Below are 19,820 nucleotides of genomic sequence, written 5' to 3'. Positions count from 1 at the left end.
AGCTTTTTTTCCCTCACCTGTGCATACTCACCTGTTTAAATCAAGTGCACGGGTCTACCTGGCTCACTGATTCACCTGGCTACCTACCTTGCTCTCACCTGCCCCCGCTGCCCACGTACTTGTCCGGGGCACCTGAGACAAATATCTTGATTACTGGATTGCGTGAGGAATTACCTGGTTGGGGGTGTTATTAGGCTACCTGAGTTACGGGGGTGGGGATGGGGGGAGGGGGGGGGATCAGAGGATGGGGTGAGAGGGGATAGAGGAGGTGGGGGTTGTGGGTTGGAATAGCACAGGTTAAAAGGATTTATTTGAGGTATGTGATTGTTGGGGGTTGTTGGGGGGAGGTGGTTGTGGGGTGGAATTGTAGAGGTTTAAAGGAGTTTGTTGGGTTTTTGGGTTGTGGTCTGTGGGGAGGGAGGGGAGGTGTATGGGGTGGAAGGTTATGGGGGGTTGTGGGGTGGAGTTGTTGAGGTTTAAAATGCATTGTTTAGGATGAAATATTGAGGTGTGGGTGAAGTGGTGGAAGGGAAAGTCTTGGGGTGTGGTTTGGGGAAGGGTTGGCGGGTTACCTGGGGACTGATTGGGGGTCACCTGTCGAGCGTTCACCTGCTGGTCACATGGTGAAAGTTACGAATGTACAGGTATGACCGTTTTTTTGTCTGTGTGTGTGTGTGTGTGTGTGTGTGTGTGTGTGTGTGTGTGTGTGTGTGTGTGTGTGTGTGTGTGTGTGTGTGTGTGTGTGTGTCTGTCTGTCTGTCTGTCTGTCTGTCTGTCTCTGTGTGTGTGTGTGTGTGTGTGTGTGTGTGTGTGTGTGTGTGTGTGTGTGTGTGTGTTTTAATCTGCCTTTATCCGTTGATGAGAGAGAGAGAGAGAGAGAGAGAGAGAGAGAGAGAGAGAGAGAGAGAGAGAGAGAGAGAGAGAGAGAGAGAGAGAGAGAGAGAGAGAGAGAGAGAGAGAGAGAGACGCCTACTCATTTGAGGGGAATTCCTATTGGGGAAGAAGGGCCTTGCTCCCCCCTACTCCCCCCACCCCCTCATTCCCCTCCCCTCATTTCCCCTCCCTAGGCCTTGACATTTTGGTACGTGATGGGCTGAAGGAGGGGAGAGGAGGGGAGGGGGAATGAGGAAAGGGCGGGGAAGAGGCCTGTTATGTATTGTAGGGGGAAGGGGAGGAAAGGGGAAAGGGGGGATAATAGGAGGGGTGGAGGTATGGGGGGGATAGTGGTGGGGTGTGTGGGTCCCTGCCTCCCTCTTTATCTCCCTTCCTCATCCCACGGTTCATCATCATCCTCATTATCTTCCTCTTTCTCTTCCTCTTCCTCTTCCTCCTCCTCCATTTCCTCTTCCTCGTTTTGTTACATGTGTTTCTTTCTTTATTTCCTTCATTACATCTTTCTCTTCCTCTTCCTTCTTTTCCTCTTCCACGTTTTGTTATAATGTCTTCCTATTTTTGTTTTATTCATTACAACATCAACAACAAAAATATAAAAAAACCCAGCAACATATTACTTACTATAAATACTACGACTACGAGTACATCATCATCATCATCATCATCATCATCGTCATCACCAATACTTACCTGTCTTTTTCTCCCTTCCACAGGTGAGTGTAATTAGCAGTACCTGAGCATCTTGTAGCCACGTGAGTGAGAAAGACAGACAGACACACAAACAGTAAGTGAGTGCAGCAGACAGCAACAGCAGCATCAGCATCAGCAGTAGAGTAAGCAGGACGTGGGCACAGCAGGACTTTATTCAGCAGGTAGAAAGAGAGATAGAGAGAGAGAGAAGTGGTGATTACAGGTAGGCTAATAACAGGTAAAGATAATGGAGGTAGAAGGGTAGAGGATAGATAGATAAAAATTGAACCCTTGTTTAGCTTGGATGAGGAAATGAAGGGATGGAAAGAAAGAAGGAAAAACATAAAAAGCAGGGAGATAAAAAAGAGAAATAGACAGAAAAGTAAATAATGAATGCAGAAAGATACTGTGTAAGCGAATAGACGGAAGGGAAGAGGGAAAGGAAGACACAGAAAGAAGGAAGAATAAATAAAATAAGAGGAACGAAGGTAGGAGAGAAGTGGTGATAACAGGTAGACTAATAACAGGTAGAGGGAATGGAGATAGAAGGGTAGAGGATAGGTAGATAAAAATAGGACCTTTGTTTAGCTTGTTGATGGATGAGAAAATGAAGGGATGGAATAAAAGAAGGAAAGGAAAAACACGAAAAACAGGGAGATAAAAAAAGAGAAATAGACAGAAAAGTAAATAATGAATACAGAAAGATACTGTGTTAGCGAATAGACGGAAGGGAAGAGGGAAAGGAAGACACAGAAAGAAGGAAGAATAAATAAAATAAGAGGAACGAAGGTAGGAGAGAAGTGGTGATAACAGGTACAAGGAATGGAGATAGAAGGGTAGAAGATAGGTAGATAAAAATAGAACCCTAGTTAAGCGAGTTAATATATGAGGAAAATGTGAGGAAAAAGAAGGATAGCTAAATTTGAAGAACAGGGAAAGTCAAATAAAAGTAGAGAGAAAAGTAAATGATAGATAAAGAAAAAAAAGTACATTGTTAGTTAGCGTGTAGACGGAAGAGAAGAGGGAAAGAAAAACACAGAACGAAGGAAGAATAAATAAAATAAGAGGAAGGAAGGTAGGAGAGAAGTGGTGATTACAGGTAGACAAATAACAGGTAGAGGTAATGGAGATAGAAGGGTAGACGATAGGTAGATAAAAATGGGAACCTTGTTCAGTGAGTTAATATATGAGGAAAATGTGAGAAAAATGAGGGAATAGAAAGAAGGATAGAAAAACTTGAATAACAGAAAGTCAAATAAAAGTAGAGAAAAGTAAATGACAAATAAAAAAAAGCACATTGTTAGTTAGCGAGTAGACGGAAGAGAAGAGGGAAAGAAAGACATAGAAAGAAGGAAGAATAAATATAATAAGAGGAAGGAAAGTAGAAGGAGGAAACTGGTGATTACAGGTAGACAAATGATAGGTAGAGGTAAGGTCGATAGAAGGGTAGAAGATAGATAGATTAGAACGATACGCTTGTTCAGTGAGTTGATGGAGGAGGAAGAAAAAGGGATAGGAAGAAAAATAGACAGAGAAGTAAATAAATAAAAAAAACTATACATTTTTATTTAGCGAGGAGATTGAAGAGGTAAAAGAATGCTCAGAAAGTAGAGAAAAAAAACAAACAAATTACAGGTAGGGGAATAGAAGCTAGATAAATGGAGAATAGTAAATAGGGAATGAGTACTATATAAAAACGTTAGTGTGTTTTTGTGAGTAGGTGAAGGAGGAGCAAGAACAAATAGAAGAAAGGGGAAAGATGTGTAATGTCAGGCAATAAAAAGAGAGAGAAGGAAAAATTAAACTGGAATAGAAGAAGAATAGGCAGTGTCGTTTTTTTTGGCGAATAGCTGAAAATGAAATGGGAATGAATAGAAGGAAGAAGAAAAATATAAACGAATAGTAAATTAGTTGACTGATGGATAGAACGAGATAGAGTAATTTGGTGAGAAGGAAAAGCAAACATAAATAGAAGAAGAATAGCTAAAGGAGGATGAAAATGAATAGAAGGAGGAAGAAAAATATAAACGAATAGTAAATTAGTTGACTGATAGATAGAACGAGATAGAGTAATTTGGTGAGAAGGAAAAGCAAACATAAATAGAAGAAGAATAGCTAAAGGAGGATGAAAATGAATAGAAGGAAGAATAAAAAGTATAAACAGACAGTAAACTAGTTGATTAATAGATAGAACGAGATAGAATAATATGAATGAGAAGGAAAAATCAAACAGAAATAGAAGACGAATAGGAAGTGTCGTTTGGCGAATAGCTAAAGGAGGATGAAAGTTAATAGAAGGAAGAAAAATATATAAACGGACAGTAAATTAGTTGATTGATAGGTAGAACGAGATAGAATAATATGAATGAGAAGGAAAAATCAAACAAATAGAAGACGAATAGGAAGTGTCGTTTGGCGAATAACTAAAGGAGGATGAAAGTTAATAGAAGGAAGAAAAATATATAAACGGATAGTAAATTAGTTGATTGATAGGTAGAACGATATGAATAGAATAATATGGATGAGAAGGAAAATCAAACAGGAATAGAAGAAGAATATGAAATGTCGTTTTGAGGATAGCTGAAGGAGGATGAAAATGAAAAGAAGGAAGAAGAAATATATAAACAGATAGGAAATTATTAGACTGTTAGGGTGAACGAGATAAGTAGAATAATATGGATGTTGAAAGTGTCAATATCATGGAAAAAAAAGAGAAATGCAAAGAAAGAAGAGAAAAAAATCTATTATCAGGTTATGAGACAGTAGATTCATAGGTAGAAATAAAAAAAAAGAAATAGATATGTTGAAAGAAAATATTACACACTACTCGTTTAGCGAAGAAATATAGGAGGGTAAGGAATGCATAGAAAAACAGAAGGGGAAAAAATAATACCAGGTAGAGGATTTGTAGATTTATAGGTGAAACGTGAGGGAGGTAAAAAAAAAAAAAAAGACTAATGACGGACAGGTAGAGAAGTTGATATTCGAGAGGTAGAACGAGAAAGAGATAAAGAAAAGACATATAATAGGGAGATAGAACGAGAGAGGGAGAGAGATAAAAAGGAGAAATAAGAGATAGGTAGAATGAGAGAGAGATAAGAGATAGTAGATAGAACGAGAGATAAAGATTGATGTGTAATAGAGAAGGTGGATAATAGAGATAGAAGGAGAGAGAGAGAGATCAAAAATAGATGAATAATAGAGATAGGAGAGAGGAATGAAAAAGATGGGAAATAGAGATAGGAAAGAGGAATAAGAAAGATGAATGATAGAGATAGAAGAAGAGAGGGAGAAAAAAGATGAATGGTAGAGATAGGAGAAGAGAGGGACAAAAAAGATTAATGATAGAGATTGAAGGAGAGAGAGATAAAAAAAGAAGAATAGAGATAGGAAAGAGGGACAGAAAAAGCTTAAGGATAGAGATAGAAGGAGAGAGGGATAAAAAAGGAATAATGGAGATAGGAGAGAAGAATAAAGAAGATGAATGATAGAAGGGATAAAAAAGACAAAATAATAGAGAGATAAAACGAGGGAGAATAAAACAGACAAAACATAGACAAGAATAAAACATGTATTAAAAAAACAAACAAATAACACACATCAGGGCATGCTATTGTTTGCCAAGGCCGAGAAATGGTAGTGCCCGAACCCTTTTTTTTTATACATCTCTTTTTTTTATTAATCTGTGCTGCGTCGCTTAGTATTGTGACCTTTTTGGGGTAGTTGTGAAGACCTTTTTTGTGCCTCCATGCGTTTTTTTTTTTTGTACGTGCGTGCGTGTGTGTGTGTGTGTGTGTTTGTATTGTTATTATTGTTGTTCTTGCTGCTGCTGTTGTTCTTGTTAGCTTGAAAATGGATTGAAGCTCGTAATCGTGTGTGTGTGTGTGTGTGTGTGTGTGTGTGTGTGTGTGTGTGTGTGTGTGTGTGTGTGCGCGGAAGTTACGTGTCAAGTTTCATGTTTGTATCGTGTTATGAAGGCGTTTAACATTATACTCTCCATGAACGATGTATTGTTTTTTTTTCGTTTTTTTTTTTTTTGTCAGGGGGGAGGAGAGGGCTAATAAAAGAAAACGGAAACGAAAACATACAAATAAACAAACAAACAAACATAAACGAAGGTAATAAGACAACAAACACACACACAAAAAAAAACAGTAAAGGAAAAGAAAGAAATAAAAAAAAGGAAAGTGACCCTGTTTGTGTGTGTGTATGTGTGTGTGTGTGTGTGTGTGTGTGTGTGTGTGTGTGTGTGTGTGTGTGTGTGTGTGTGTGTGTGTGTGTGTGTGTGAGCGCGGGGCGTGGCAAGGTCGGGGCAGCGGCTGCAGAGGTGGCGTGCCCCAAGGCTTCTCCCAAGGGCGCCGTCGCTAGCAGGATGTCACGGCGGGGCGGGGCAGGTCGGGGCGGGGGTGGGGGTGGGGGTGGGGAAAGGGAAGGGAAGGGAGGGGGTGGCGTAGGGCAGGTTGGGGTGATTTAAGTTCTTGCATCGGTTAGGTCAGGCAAAGTTCGGTGAGACGGAGGGTGGGAGGGGTGGGGTGGAGCGGAAAGGGAAGGGAAGGGAAGGGAAGGGAAGGGAGGGGGTGAGGTGGGGCAGGTTGGGGTGATTTAAGTTCTTGCATCGGTTAGGTCAGGCAAAGTTCGGTGAGAAGGAAGGTGGGAGGGGTGGGTGGAGCGGAAAGGGAAGGGAGGGGGTGAGGTGGGGCAGGTTGGGGTGATTTAAGTTCTTCTGTAGGTTAGGTCAGGCAAAGTTCGGTGACAAGAAGGGTGGAGCGGGAAGAGAAGGGAAGGGAAGGGGTGGGTAGGTGAGGTGGTGGACATTCTCTGATAGGTTATGTTAGGTTAGGCAAGGTCCGGTGGGTAGGCTGGGAGGGGGACAAGGTAAGGGAAGGGAAGGGGTGGTTAGGTGAGGCGGCGGACATTCTTGGATAGGTTAGGTTAGGTTAGGCAAGGTCCGGTGGGTAGGCGGGGAGGGGGACAAGGTAATGGAAGGGAAAGGGTGGGTAGGTGAGGCGGACATTCTTGGATAGGTTATGTTAGGTTAGGCAAGGTTCGGTGGGTAGGCGGGGAGGGGGACAAGGTAATGGAAGGGAAGGGGTGGGTAGGTGAGGCGGACATTCTTGGATAGGTTATGTTAGGTTAGGCAAGGTCCGGTGGGTAGGCGGGGAGGGGGGCAAGGTAAGGTAAGGGAAAGGGTGGGTAGGTGAGGCGGACATTCTTGGATAGGTTATGTTAGGTTAGGCAAGGTCCGGTGGGTAGGCGGGGAGGGGGGCAAGGTAAGGTAAGGGATGGGGAGGGTAAGGTGGGATGGTGGACATTCTTGGATAGGTTAGGTTAGGTTAGGCAAGGTCCGGTGGGTAGGCGGGGAGGGGGGCAAGGTAAGGTAAGGGATGGGGAGGGTAGGGTTGGGTGGTGGAGATTCTTGAATAGGTTAGGTTAGGTTAGGCAAGGTCCGGTGGGTAGGCGGGAAGGGAGGCAAGGTAAGGGAAGGGAAGGGGTGGTTAGGTGAGGCGGCGGACATTCTTGGATAGGTTAGGTTAGGTTAGGGAAGGTCCGACGGGAAGGGAAGGGAAGGGATGGGAAGGGAAGGGAAGGGGTAGGATGGAGTACCTTTAATTCTTGGATAGGTTAGGGAAGGCCGACTGGAAGGGAAGGGATGGGATAGGATGGAGTAGCTTTATTCTTGGTTAGGTTAGGGAAGGTCCGACGGGAAGGGAAGGGAAGGGAAGTGGTAGGATGGAGTAACTTTAATTCTTGGATAGGTTAGGTTAGGTTAGGGAAGGTCCGACGGGAAGGGAAGGGGTAGGGTGGGGAGTACCTTTAATTCTTGGATAGGTTAGGTTAGGTTAGGGAAAGGAAGGGAAGGGAAAGGAAAGGGTGGGATAGGATGGAGTTGGATAGGTTACGGAAGGTCTGGCGGGAAGTGAAGTGAAGGGAAAGGGTGAGACGAAGGGGAATGGAAAGAAAAGGTGGGTAAGGGGTGTCATACATTCTTAGGTAGATTAGGTCAAGTTAGGAGATATGGTAAGGTTGTAATGGGTGTAGGGGGCGGAAATGGAAGGGAAGGGAAGGGGTGGGATGGGGTGGGTAGGTGAATTGCCTTAATTTTTGGCTAGGTTAGGTTAGGTTAGGCAAGGTCCAATAGGTAGGCGGGGAGAGGTTGGGCGGTGCGGTGCGGGGTGGCAGGGGAGAAGGGAAGGGGAAGGGAGGGGGGGGGCAAGTTGGCGTGGGTAGGTGATTTGGCGGACATTCTTGTATAGGTTAAGGCAAGTTATGTTAGGCAAGGCAAGGTTGTAATGGGTAGAGTGGTGGGTGAGGCCGGGCGGGGCAAGGTGGAGAGGTTGGGGGTGGATATGGGTAGGGGCATGGGTTGGGTGGCAATCCCGTGGCAAACATTCATGGGTAGGCTCGGTAAGGTAAGGTCAGGGGTGGTGGGTAAAGGAGGATTATACATTCTTTGCTAGGTTTGTTAAGTTAGGTTAGGCAAGTCAAGGTAGGGTAAGGTAAGGTGGGGTGGGATAAGGGCGGGGCAGGGTTGACCAAGGGGGTGGTGGTGCGTGGCGGGAGGGTGGGGGGTGACCAGGAGAGGCGGGGTGCAGACTGGGCTGGCCTAGGTTTGTCATGTCAGGCTAGATTAGGTCAGGTTAGGTTAGTTTAGGTCAGGTTATTTTTGTTTATATTATGTTATGTTATGTTATGTTAGGTTAGGTTAGGCAGGGCGAGGGGGGGATGATGGGGGGTGGGGGTGAGGGATTAGGTTGGGGGTTGTCAGCTTTTAATAGATACAAAACTATTATGAAATTAATTCTCATGAAATTTTGTTCATCCTGGAAATAAGATACGTAAAAGACTTTGTTTATCCTGGGAATAGTATACTTTTTTATTATATTTGTCTTAGGAAATACACTTTTAATTGGCTCAGTTCCTCCTGGGATTAGCATTCAGGGCGTCTTTCACCCTTCTCGTAATAATTAATAGGCTCGTTGGCTCACCCTGCGATTATTATTCAGCAGACCTCATTCGTCCTGGAAGTGATAGTTAATCGGCGCCGTCCACCCTGGAATCTGTATTCGGTAGGCGTTGTCCACCCTGCTGCTAAGAATGTGTTGGGCGTCCCCCGTCCTGCACTTAGTATGCGTCTGGCGGGCGAGGGTCACCTGAGTCCCGTGTGTGTCAGGTGTGTCCTTACCTGGGCCGGGCTGATTTATACCTGGCGTTTGTGTAGAGGCTGTTATGGGATGTTATATGGATGGGCTGTGTTTGTTTCCAGGGCTGGTATGTGTGGCGGCCTTGTCTGGTTGTTTGGCTTGGTTGGTTTATGCGCCAAGTCGGGTGTTTATGGGTCAGGTGTTTACAGGTGAGGGAAATTAAACCCGAACTTAAAAAAAAAAAATCAGGATACTGTCAAACTGAAATTTCGTTTAGAAATGACAGTGAAAAAAAAATTGCTATGAACAGAAACGAGGACGTATGCTCGTTTATAGTTTTTACGCAGATATCTCTGTTTAATTATTTATCTTATATATATATATATATATATATATATATATATATATATATATATATATATATATATATATATATATATATATATATATATATATATATATATATATATATATATATATATATATATATATATATATATATATATATATATATATATATATATATATATATATATATATATATATATATATATATATATATATATATATATATATATATATATATATATATATATATATATATATATATTAGAAATATAAAAATAAAAAGTATAAAATAATTCACTCTAGTCATTCTCTATCTAATTTATCGAAGTAATGATATAAAAAAAGTATAAAATCAGTCACTCTAGTAATTCTCTCTAATAATTTATCGAAGTAAAAATATAAAATAAAAAAAAGTATAAAACAGCTCACTCTCGTATATCTCTATCTAATTTATCGAAGTAAAAATATATAAAAAAAAGTATAAAACATTTCGCCCCAGTATGAGAAAGTAATAACAGCCTCGTTCGTCCTGTGCGTACTCCCGCGGCGCCTCGGTCTCGTTCATCCTGCGTGTGTCTCCTCCCTTCTCACGACCTTCCCGTGCATTGTTTCCTTTGCAAGTTTTTCACAACACTTTTTTTTTTTCCCCCTTAAGACCCTTTTTTCCACCCTGTCAAGTTTCCCGTTGGAGCAGCAGCGAAGTGTGACGTGGCTGACGAGGCCGCTGCACACTCACCCCCAAAAGTATCTTCCCACCGAGCGAACGATAAAAAAAGAGAATGAGCGAAAGGTGTCGGAAACGGGCACTGATAACCTTGATCAACTGGCTTATGTTTCGCATTATGAGAAAGGAAGTACAGAAGGAAGGAAGAGAAAGGAGGAGGAGGAGGAGGAGGAGGAAGATGGATAGCGTAAAAAGAGACTAGAGAGACGAAAATAAGACAAGTACTAATGATAATGAAGAAAAAATAGGATGGAAAAAAAGGATTAGAAAGGAAAAGGAAGAGGTAGAATTAACAAAGACATGAGATAAAAAAGAAGTACATAGGAGGACAAGTAATGATATTGAAAGTACAGGATAGAAGGAAGGAAGAGAGAGGAGGAGGAGAAGGAGGTGGAAAGGAGGTGGATAGATAGTGTAAAGAAAGACAAAAGAGACAAAAAGTGGAGTATGTAGGAAGACAAGTGAAGAGAGTGGAAGTTGAGTGAAGAAGGAAGAGAGGAATATGAAGGAAGAGAAACAAGATGAAAGTACAAAGTGGAAGAGATGGACAAAAGAGAGACAAAAAAGGGGGGTATATAGGAAGACAAGTGAATAGAGTGGAAGTAGAGGGAAGAAGGAAGAGAGGAATATGAAGGAAGACAGAACAAAGGGAATGAAAGTATAAAGTGGAAGAGATGGAGACGGAGGAGGACAGAGACAAAATGAGGAATGATAGGAGGACAAGTAAAGAGATAGAGAGAGTACCGGATAGAAGGAAGTGAGGAAGGCCGAGGAAGAGGAGGAGGAGGGAATGAGTAAAGGAAGACATGAGAGAGAGAAAAAAAAAGAGGAGTAGGAAGACACTATAGCTTGAACATCGTGTGGAAAAGAAAAAAAGAAAACTAAGTATGGCTCTGAATAAACACCAGAATTTAGTAATGTTTTGTTTTGATTTGTTTTGTTTCCATTTAGTCACGACAATCAAACAGCTCACGAAATCTCTCCCTCTTTCTCTCTGTCTCTCTCTCCTTATACCTCACCTCATACCTCACCTTATACCGGCCTTATTTCTCTTCTTATACCTCACCTTATACCGGCCTTATTTCTCTTCTTATACTTCATCTTATACCTGCATATTCCTCTTCTTATACCCTCACGAACTCCTCTCAATACAGGTACAGAGACAATACCTTCAGAACACTTGCTTGAGACCGTTTCAGACTACAATGTGCTCCCAGTCAGGATATGTATAGTTTTTTTCCACCCTGGGCTGACTTACCGTTCTACCTTGGAAGGGCGTGTGGGCTGGAAGGGGAAGGGAATGAGAGGGAGGGAAAGGGAAGGAGGGGGAGGGGAAGGGAAACACAAGACAAACGGCGTGCAGGGGGAAAAAATAAAGGAAAAAATAAGGAGTAAGGGACTGAGGGTGAGAAATATATATCTGGAGTGTTGGTCTTTATTCGGCAGTGGCAGAGATGAATTCGTGACGGGGAGGCTTGTTCGCTGTTATGGATTGCTTTTTTTTTTTTATCGTGGGCGTTGTTGTCAGTGGCGGAGGAGGAAAGAGAAATTAAATAGATGGGAGTGAGTTGTATAATGTATTAGAATTGATGCATATGATAATTATAATAGTTACAGTAATAATAATAATGGTAATACTACTAACGATAAAAATACTGATACTAATAATGCCAATAATGATAAAACAATAATGATAACAATGATAATGACGAAAAATTTGATGATAATAACAATAATAATAATAATAATAATAATAATAATAATAATAATAATAATAATAATAATAATAATAATAATAATAATAATAATAATAAAGAAAATGAGGAAAGAAACACAAATAGGATTATTATATAGCCATCTTCATCATCTTCACTATCCCCACCATCGACAGCATCAGTGACAAGAACACACACACACACACACACACACACACACACACGCACTCACTAATCGACAACATTAATCAGACGGATGAAAGATAAACTCACGATAAACACAGGATGGATGAGGCGGAAGGGAAAATATGGTTAGGCATCCGCTCGTAAATCATTAGCGAGGGGAAAGATAAAAAAGAGAATTGATGCATCGTGAGTGGTATAAGAGTGCGAGGAAGTGGAGGAGGCGGATGTGTTTTGTTATCTATGAGAGAGAGAGAGAGAGAGAGAGAGAGAGAGAGAGAGAGAGAGAGAGAGAGAGAGAGAGAGAGAGAGAGAGAGAGAGAGAGAGAGAGAGAGAGAGAGAGAGAGAGAGAGAGAGAGAGAGAGAGAGAGAGAGAGAGAGAGAGAGAGAGAGAGAGAGAGAGAGAGATGTTGCGTTTTTCACATATGCTTGTTACCTTTGTGTCTTACCTTTGAGATAGAAAAGAAAATAGAGAAAATAAAATATGAGTTGAGTTTACTTAGGAAAACAACTTCCTATCTTTAAGTGATGGAAAAAGGTGAATTTACAAATATTGAGATTACAGAGAGAAGAGATTAGAAAAGAAGAAAAGAGAAACGGAAGGAGAAGAGGAGAAAATAGAAAAGAAGTGAAAATAGAGAAGAGAAACATCCTTGCAGATTATATTCATCTCTAAACTCAATTATTTTTTTGTAGATAGTTTTTTTATGTCTTTCTTTTTCATTCATATTTCCTGTGTTATATATTTTTGTTAACGCATTTTCTTACGTTTTCTGTCCATACAAAGTCGTCTTCTGCAAACTTATTAATTTTTTGTAGATAGAGAAGGAAATACCTTTTCCTATGAGAAGGAAGAAAGTATCTAGTCACAGTGCAGAGACAAAAAATTAAGTGGAATAAAAACTTCATCTTTGTTTGTAAGAGAGAAAAAAAAAAAAGCAAAATCGTGAGTCAAATGGAGAAGAAGAAAAAATGGGGATTCACTCAAATGCTATCATCCCCGATCGCTGAAATCAACACCCCCCCCACCCCCGCCTCCCCGCCCCCAACCCCCCGCAGCGGTGTACCTGGGGAAACCTAGGGAAGGTAAACTGTGGTAACCCGGATGTCACAGTTCTAGGGATAAACATAAACTCGACAATGTCATTATAATGTTTACTATTCCCAGACCCTTCCGACTCTCACAAGCTGTCTTCAAGGGCCACGAGGGATATGGGTCTGGTTCTCAAGACTGTTTTTCACGGTCATGGTGCAGAAGCCTTGTCACACTATCACAAGGCTCTTAAAACCACCCCCCATGGAACTACTAACGCAACCTCTACGAAGGCCTTATCAAGTGTGAGTGTGTAAGGCCTTAAATGTCTGAGAATATGGGTCTTAACACTATACTTTTGAGAGTCTTTGTGATCTGAGAAGAACTGAGAGAGGGAGAGTGATAGACTTCGAGAATCAGTGGTAGACTATGAACGATGATAAAGAGACTCGTACAGGCCTACCGGCCTCTTGCAGACTCCTGCGTTCTTATGTTCTTATGTTCTTAATGAAGAGAAGTGACGAAGAGAGGAACTGAGAGAAAAAGAGAGAAATAGTAGCAGAGTTTTAAAGATGAGGAGGAGAAATGATGAGATGGATTGAGAGACTTAGTTGTAGAGTATGAAAAATGATGAAGAAAAATGATGAAAGGATGAAATGAGTTAGTCGTAGAATTTGAAAGATGATGAAGAAAATTGTTGAGGAGATGAACTGAGAGATATAACATAGTATGAAAAATGATGAAGAGAACTGACGTAGAAATAAACTGAGGGAGAAAAAGTTTGTAATAAAGTTTGAAATTATAGCTAGTGAAGAGATGAACTAAAAGAAAAAGAGATAGTAATAGAGTGTGAAGATTAATGAAGAGAACTGATGTAGAGCTGAACAGACATAGAGTTAGTGATAGAGTTTTAAAATATGGTTTGTGAAGAGATGAACTATAGAGGAAGAGATGGTAATTGAATATGAAGAATGATGAAGTGATGAAGGGCTGAATAGAGATAGAGTTAGTGATAGAGTTTGAAGATATGGTTAGTGGAGAGATGAACTATAGAGGAAGAGATAGTAACTGAGTTTGAAGAATGATGAAGAGAACTGATGTAGAGATGAATGAAGAAAGAAAGAATTAAGGTTTAAAAATATGGTTTGTGAAGAAATGAAATGAGAGAGAAAGAGTTACTGGTTATAGAGTTTGATAATATTTGCTTAACCTTCAAACATTAACAGTCACCACCTGACAACCCAACACAACCCTCTAGACACCCATCAATAGTTCTTAATCTTGCTTGAAAAAAAAGACATCTCTAACTTCACAAAAATCGAGAAAACCAAATCGATTAAAAAAAAAGTTAAAACCATGATTGTGAAACTTAAGATGAAGCGAATGTTTTTTTAGTCTGATTTAAAACACAGTAAAACGTAAATACAGGTAAAGTTCAGGTAAAAATACAAGGAAAAACTAGGAAGGAAGGGAACGTGGAAAAAATAATAAACAGAGAAATGAAATAAAAGGTAAAGAACGGGAAGGGAGGGAACGAAAACCGGGTAAGGAAAGGGAAAGGGAAGAGCAAAGAGAGGGAGGAATAAACAGAGACGAAGAGCAAATAAGAGGAGGAGGAGGAGGAGGAGACGCGGCGTGTCTTTCTGCGTATGGAGAGTGAAAGTGGAGAGATCATCCAGGTGTGAGGAGGTGAGGGATGGAGGGAGGGAGGGAGGAAGGGGGAGACGGAGGGAGGGGAGGAAGTTACGTTCTGCCAAGATTCTCAGAAATTAATGTGTGTGTGTGTGTGTGTGTGTGTGTGTGTGTGTGTGTGTGTGTGTGTGTGTGTGTGTGTGTGTTATAATCATAGTAGTGGGTAAAGTAATTGCAGTAATCGTAGCAGTAGTAGTAGCAGTAGTAGTAGTAGTAGTAGTAGTAGTAGTAGTAGATGCAACCTTCCTTAACCTAACCAATGTCATCCACTGTTGCCTCTTCCCTCTTTTATTACTTTATTACTTTTATTACTTTTTTTTATTAACTTACTACTTCCATTACTCTTGTTACTATTTATTATTCTTTTATCATTTGTTCCTCTGCTTTCACTTCCCTCTGCAATCTTTGGTTTAGTCTGCCCTCAGAAACTTGGACAAACAAACGAAGACAAAGGGAGAAAGATACAGAGGCCGGAGTAAAGAAGGAAAGATAAAGAGAGAATAAAGAAAGAGAGGAATGGCGAGGCATGTAAACGATGGCAGCAAAAGTAAATGAAGGAGAAAAAGGGGATTGAGATTACGAAAGTTAAATGGAAACACAAAAGGAAAAAAATCGAAAAGAAGGGAAATAAGAGAAAAATGAGAGGAATACAAAAAAGATAGACTTAAGAAAGAGAAAACTGAAGAAAGAAGAAGAGAAAAAATGAAAGAGAGAAAAAGAAGAGAATAAGAATAAAAGAGAGAAATATAAAAGCAGAGAGAGAAGAGAAGAGATTAGCTGAAGGAAGAAGGAAAGAAGTAGAAAAGGAAAGAGAAAAAAGTGGAGAAAGACACAAATAAATCGCAATATGTAAGAGACGAAAATAAATGAAGCAGTAAGAAAAAGGAAAACAAAATAAATAACAAGAAAAAAATGAGAAAAAAGAATGTGGAAAAAAGAAAGAAAATGCGAGGTATGAAAACATTGGACATGAAAGTAAATAAAAGAGATAAAGAAGCGAGAAGAAACAACTAAAGAAATGAGAGATAAAAAAAATGAAGAAAGAAAAAAAGGAAAAAAAGAAAACGAGTTACTAAAAATATGAAAGTTAGCAGAACACAAAACATAAAACAAACAAAAATAAAACAAACGATAAAAAAATAAATATGACAAAAATGACAAAAAAAAGCGAATTGAGAGAGAGAGAGAGAGAGAGAGAGAGAGAGAGAGAGAGAGAGAGAGAGAGAGAGAGAGAGAGAGAGAGAGAGAGAGAGCGTACATATGCAACAGATGGAGTGATTAGTGGCTCAGAACGGTCCACTTATGACGTGTGTTTTTTTGGTTGTCTGAATACATTGGCGAGGGTATCATTACCAGGTGAGAGAGAGAGAGAGAGAGAGAGAGAGAGAGAGAGAGAGAGAGAGAGAGAGAGAGAGAGAGAGAGAGAGAGAGAGAGAGAGAGAGAATAAAAAAATTACCTCTTCACCACTACTACTTCTACCCCTCCTCCTCCTCCTCCTCTACCTTCTACCTGTAATTAAAAGGATCTCACGCCTCTCACCTTTCCCCTTTTGGCTCCTCCCTTTTCTCCCCCCTCCCCCCCCTTCTCTCCTCCCCTTCACCTCCCCTCCCCCTCTCTCTTCTCCTTCCCTCTACCTCCCATCATTACTTCTGTTTTTTTTTTGTTCCCTTATCCTTTACCTGTCTGTAGTTATCCCCCTCCGTGTCTTTATCTACCTATCTATCTATCTATTTATCTATTTTCCCTCAACGTTCTTTAACCCTTTCTTTTTCTTCCCTCTTTTGCATCTCCTGTTCTATTTCTTTCTCTCCTCTTCCTCTTCTTTCTCCTGTTCCTCTTCCTCCTATTTTCTCCCTTCCTCTTTTTCTTCTTCTCTTATTCCTCCTCTTTCACATTCTTTCTCCAATCCCCATATCATTCTTATCTTTTCTCTTTCTGCTCCTTCCCCTCACTCCTCCTCTTCCTCCTTCTTCCTCTTTTTATCTTCTCTTTATCCTCCTCTTCCACATTCTTCCCTCAATTCCATATGGTTCTTATCTCATCTTTCTGCTCCCTTACCTCCTCCTCCTCCTCCTCCTCTTCTTCCTCTTCCTCCTCTTTTCTCCCTTCTTCCTCTTTTTATCTTCTCTTTATCCTCCTCTTCCACATTCTTCCCTCAATTCCATATGGTTCTTATCTCATCTTTCTGCTCCCTTACCTCGTCTCCTCCTCCTCCTCCTCTTCCTCTTCCTCCTCTTTTTTCCCTTTTTCCTCTTTTTATCTTCTCCTTATCCTCACATTCTTCCCTCAATTCCATATGGTTCTTATCTCATCTTTCTGCTCCCTTACCTCCTCCTCCTCCTCCTCCTCCTCCTCCTCCTCCTCTCGTAACACATTTCGCCCCCTCGTCCTTCAAACAAACACGGAAAAGGTATAAAGAAACAACAACAAAAAGAGTGTCAGGTGTGTGGATTGGAATTCATTTAGTCCTCAGGTGTTTTGCGGTATCGGAATGTGTTCTTAAAGTGTTTTTGCTCCACTTAGTCCAACGGTTCACGGGGGAAGGGGGGGGGGGGATTACGTAGTGTTACATAAGTAGACAGACAGACACACAGACAGACTAACTCGCTTTGCCAATTTTCTCCCACTGTCCACCTTGTTACCTGTAGGTTGTCTGTTATTTTTGCTATCTACTTTCCTGCCTGTCTTCCCTCCTTTTCTGTCTTTCCTTGATTTTTTCCTTCCTTTCATTTTTCTTTCTTTTTTTCAGTCTTTCCATCTTTCTTTCTTTCTTTGTCTTTGTCTTTCTTTCTTTCTTTCTCTTTTTTTTCTTTCCTTCCTTTCATTTTTCTTTCTTTTTTTCAGTCTTTTCACCTTTCTTTTTCTTTCTTTCTGTATTTCTATCTTTTTTTTTCTTTTTCTTTCTTTTTCTTTCCTTCCTTCCTTCCTTCCTTCCTTTCATTTTTCTTTCTTTTTTTCAATCTTTCTATTTCTTTCTTTCCTTCTTCCTTCCTTCCTTTCTTCCTTCCTCCTTACCTTCCTACCTACCTACCTACCTATCAACCTGGTTTTATACATACATACATACATACATACATACATACATACTAACACATAGACAGTAAGGGCGATGATTAACATATTCGTATAATGATAAACGTAAAGTTGGGGGCATACGTAAAAGCTGCACGTGGCCTCGGTGTTCATCTCCGTCACAGCGGCCCTTGAGACTGTGGCGGGCATTAACCCATCACCCCGGGACACGGCCAATGTTTTTTTTGTTTTTTTTTATAACAAAGGAGACAGCTCAAGGGCACAAAAAAAAGGAAACAATAATAAAAAAAGCCCGCTACTCGCTGCTCCCAAAAAGAATCCAAAGAGGTGGCCGGAAGAGAGGTCAATTTCGGGAGGAGGGGTGTCCATCCGGTTGCCACAGTTTACCTTCCCCAGGCTTCCCCAGGTGACCGTATATCGACCTGCCCGGGAAGGAAGGATGAGTGGTTGGGTGGAATGCACGTCGACTGCCCTGACCAGGATTCGAACCTATGCCCGAGAATTCGTACCTAGGCCTGCTAACCACTACACCACGGAGATGCGAATTTGAAGTATACACATTTTCAAATACATAAACACATACATACATTTATATATACATACATACATGCATACTCTTTTTACAGCAAATGAGTCTGTTCAAGGGTATAAAAAAAAAAGGAAACAAATGTGAAAAAAAAGCCCGCTACTCACTGCTCCCAAAAAGAGTTAGAGGAGTGCCGAAAGATAGGTCAATTTCGGGAGGAGAGGTGTCCTGATACCCTGATAAAAAATAAAAAATACTTACATACATACACCAGCTGCCAACATTCACAGACAGATGATAGACAGGCAAGAGCAAGATAGATAGAGAGATATATACAGATCATTATAAAGGAACAAGATTAAATTCCAACCCCCACAAATTCCGACCCCTTCTCAAATTCCTACACCCTCCCACCCCCCATTAAATTGCTACCCCCTCAAATTCCCCCTCCCCTCATTGATGTCGCAAAACTCCCCTCTCTCTTTCTCTCCCAGTTTCTCTCTTCGCTTTCTCCCCACAACCCCCTTCTTTTTTCTACCTCCTCTTCTCCCCCTTCATCACCCATTCCTTCCCTATTTTTCCCTATACTGTCTTCTTGGTTCCTCTTTTCTTCTTTTTCTTCCTCTTTCTCTTTCTTGTTTCTCCTCTTTTTCCCTCTTTTTTTTTCTCTCACTTTCTCTTCTTTCTCTTTGCCCGTTTTTTACTTTCTAATTCTGCTCCTCCTCTTTTACTTCTTTCCTCTTTCTATTTCCTTCTCTTCTTTTACCTTTCTCTTCCTCTTCCTCATTTTGCTGCTTCTTTCATTTTTGTTTCTCCTTTCTTTTCTTTTTATTTTCTTTCTTCCTTTTCTTTCCACTTTTTATTTCTCTTTCTGTTCCTCTTCTTTTCTCTTCCTATATCTGTTCCTCTCTTTATCCTTTCTTCTTTCCTCTTTCTATTTCGGTTCTTACTTTTTCCTCTTCTTTTGGCTTTGTTTCTCTTCCTCTTCTTCTTTTTCGATTTTCTTGTTCTTTTCTTCTTCTTACACACACACTCTCTCCTCCCCAACTCTTCCTCTCCTCTCCCCCATCCTCCCCAGTCATCCCCATCTTTGCAGTGTCATTAGCTCCTCCTCCTCCTCCTCCTCCTCCTCCTCCTCCTCCTCCCACACCAAATCCTCAGCAATCCTATCTGTCTCCATTCCTTTTGCCACATCTCCCTCTTCCTCCCCTCCTTCTCCTTCTCCTCCTCCTCCTCCTCCATACACCCCATCATTCACCCCCTCTATCACCCCTTCACCCCACCGCCACTTTTCGCCCAGCACCCCTAATCTTACCTCCTCCCCTCCCTTCCTCTCCCCATTCCCTCTCCCTTCTCATTACCCATTACTGCCATCACTGTCTTATCCTCCCCTCCTCTCCCTTCCCCTCGCCCCCTCCTATCCTCTTCTCTCCCTTCTCCTGCCCTACCTTCCCCTCCCCTCCCTATTACTCCCCAATACTCGCTTCCCACCCAACATCTGACCTCCTCCTCCTCCTCCTCCTCCTCCTCCTTCTTTATATGTATCACTGCATGTTCTAACCTCCCCCATTTATCTTTGCCTCCTCCTTCTCCTCCTCCTCCTTCTCTGTCTGTTACTCTTCACGTCCCCTTGCCTTCTCCCCCCCCCCTGCCCCCCCTCCCCCCCCTCATTTTACGCACCCATACTCTAGGTCATCCCCCCCTCCCCCCTTCACCCCCCCACATCTGGCCTTTTAGATTGTCAAGGTTAAGTTTTGTGTGTGTGTGTGTGTATTTTTTTTAGGGTGTTATAAGACGCATTTGAGTATCGGTGCGTTGTTATTTTTTATGGTTCTGTT

The 19,820-nt window shown here is 41.3% G+C and overlaps 1 protein-coding gene and 1 long non-coding RNA gene across 2 annotated transcripts in view; both read left to right on the top strand.

The window, feature by feature from the left end:
* The window catches only part of LOC127005543 (kinase D-interacting substrate of 220 kDa B-like), a 148,190-nt gene that overhangs the window by 10,250 nt on the left and 118,120 nt on the right, over positions 1-19,820 (top strand). The window lies entirely within an intron of this gene.
* Positions 1,239-4,669, top strand: LOC127005545 (uncharacterized). The gene is made up of 2 exons (XR_007758704.1): positions 1,239-3,925; positions 4,078-4,669. It is a non-coding gene; the product is annotated as an uncharacterized LOC127005545 (long non-coding RNA).

The sequence above is a fragment of the Eriocheir sinensis genome, chromosome 30 (genome assembly GCF_024679095.1).
Source record: "Eriocheir sinensis breed Jianghai 21 chromosome 30, ASM2467909v1, whole genome shotgun sequence".
NCBI lineage: Eukaryota > Metazoa > Arthropoda > Malacostraca > Decapoda > Varunidae > Eriocheir > Eriocheir sinensis.
The sequence above is the reverse complement of the archived record's forward strand: the minus strand, read 5'-3'. Positions and strand labels throughout refer to the sequence as shown.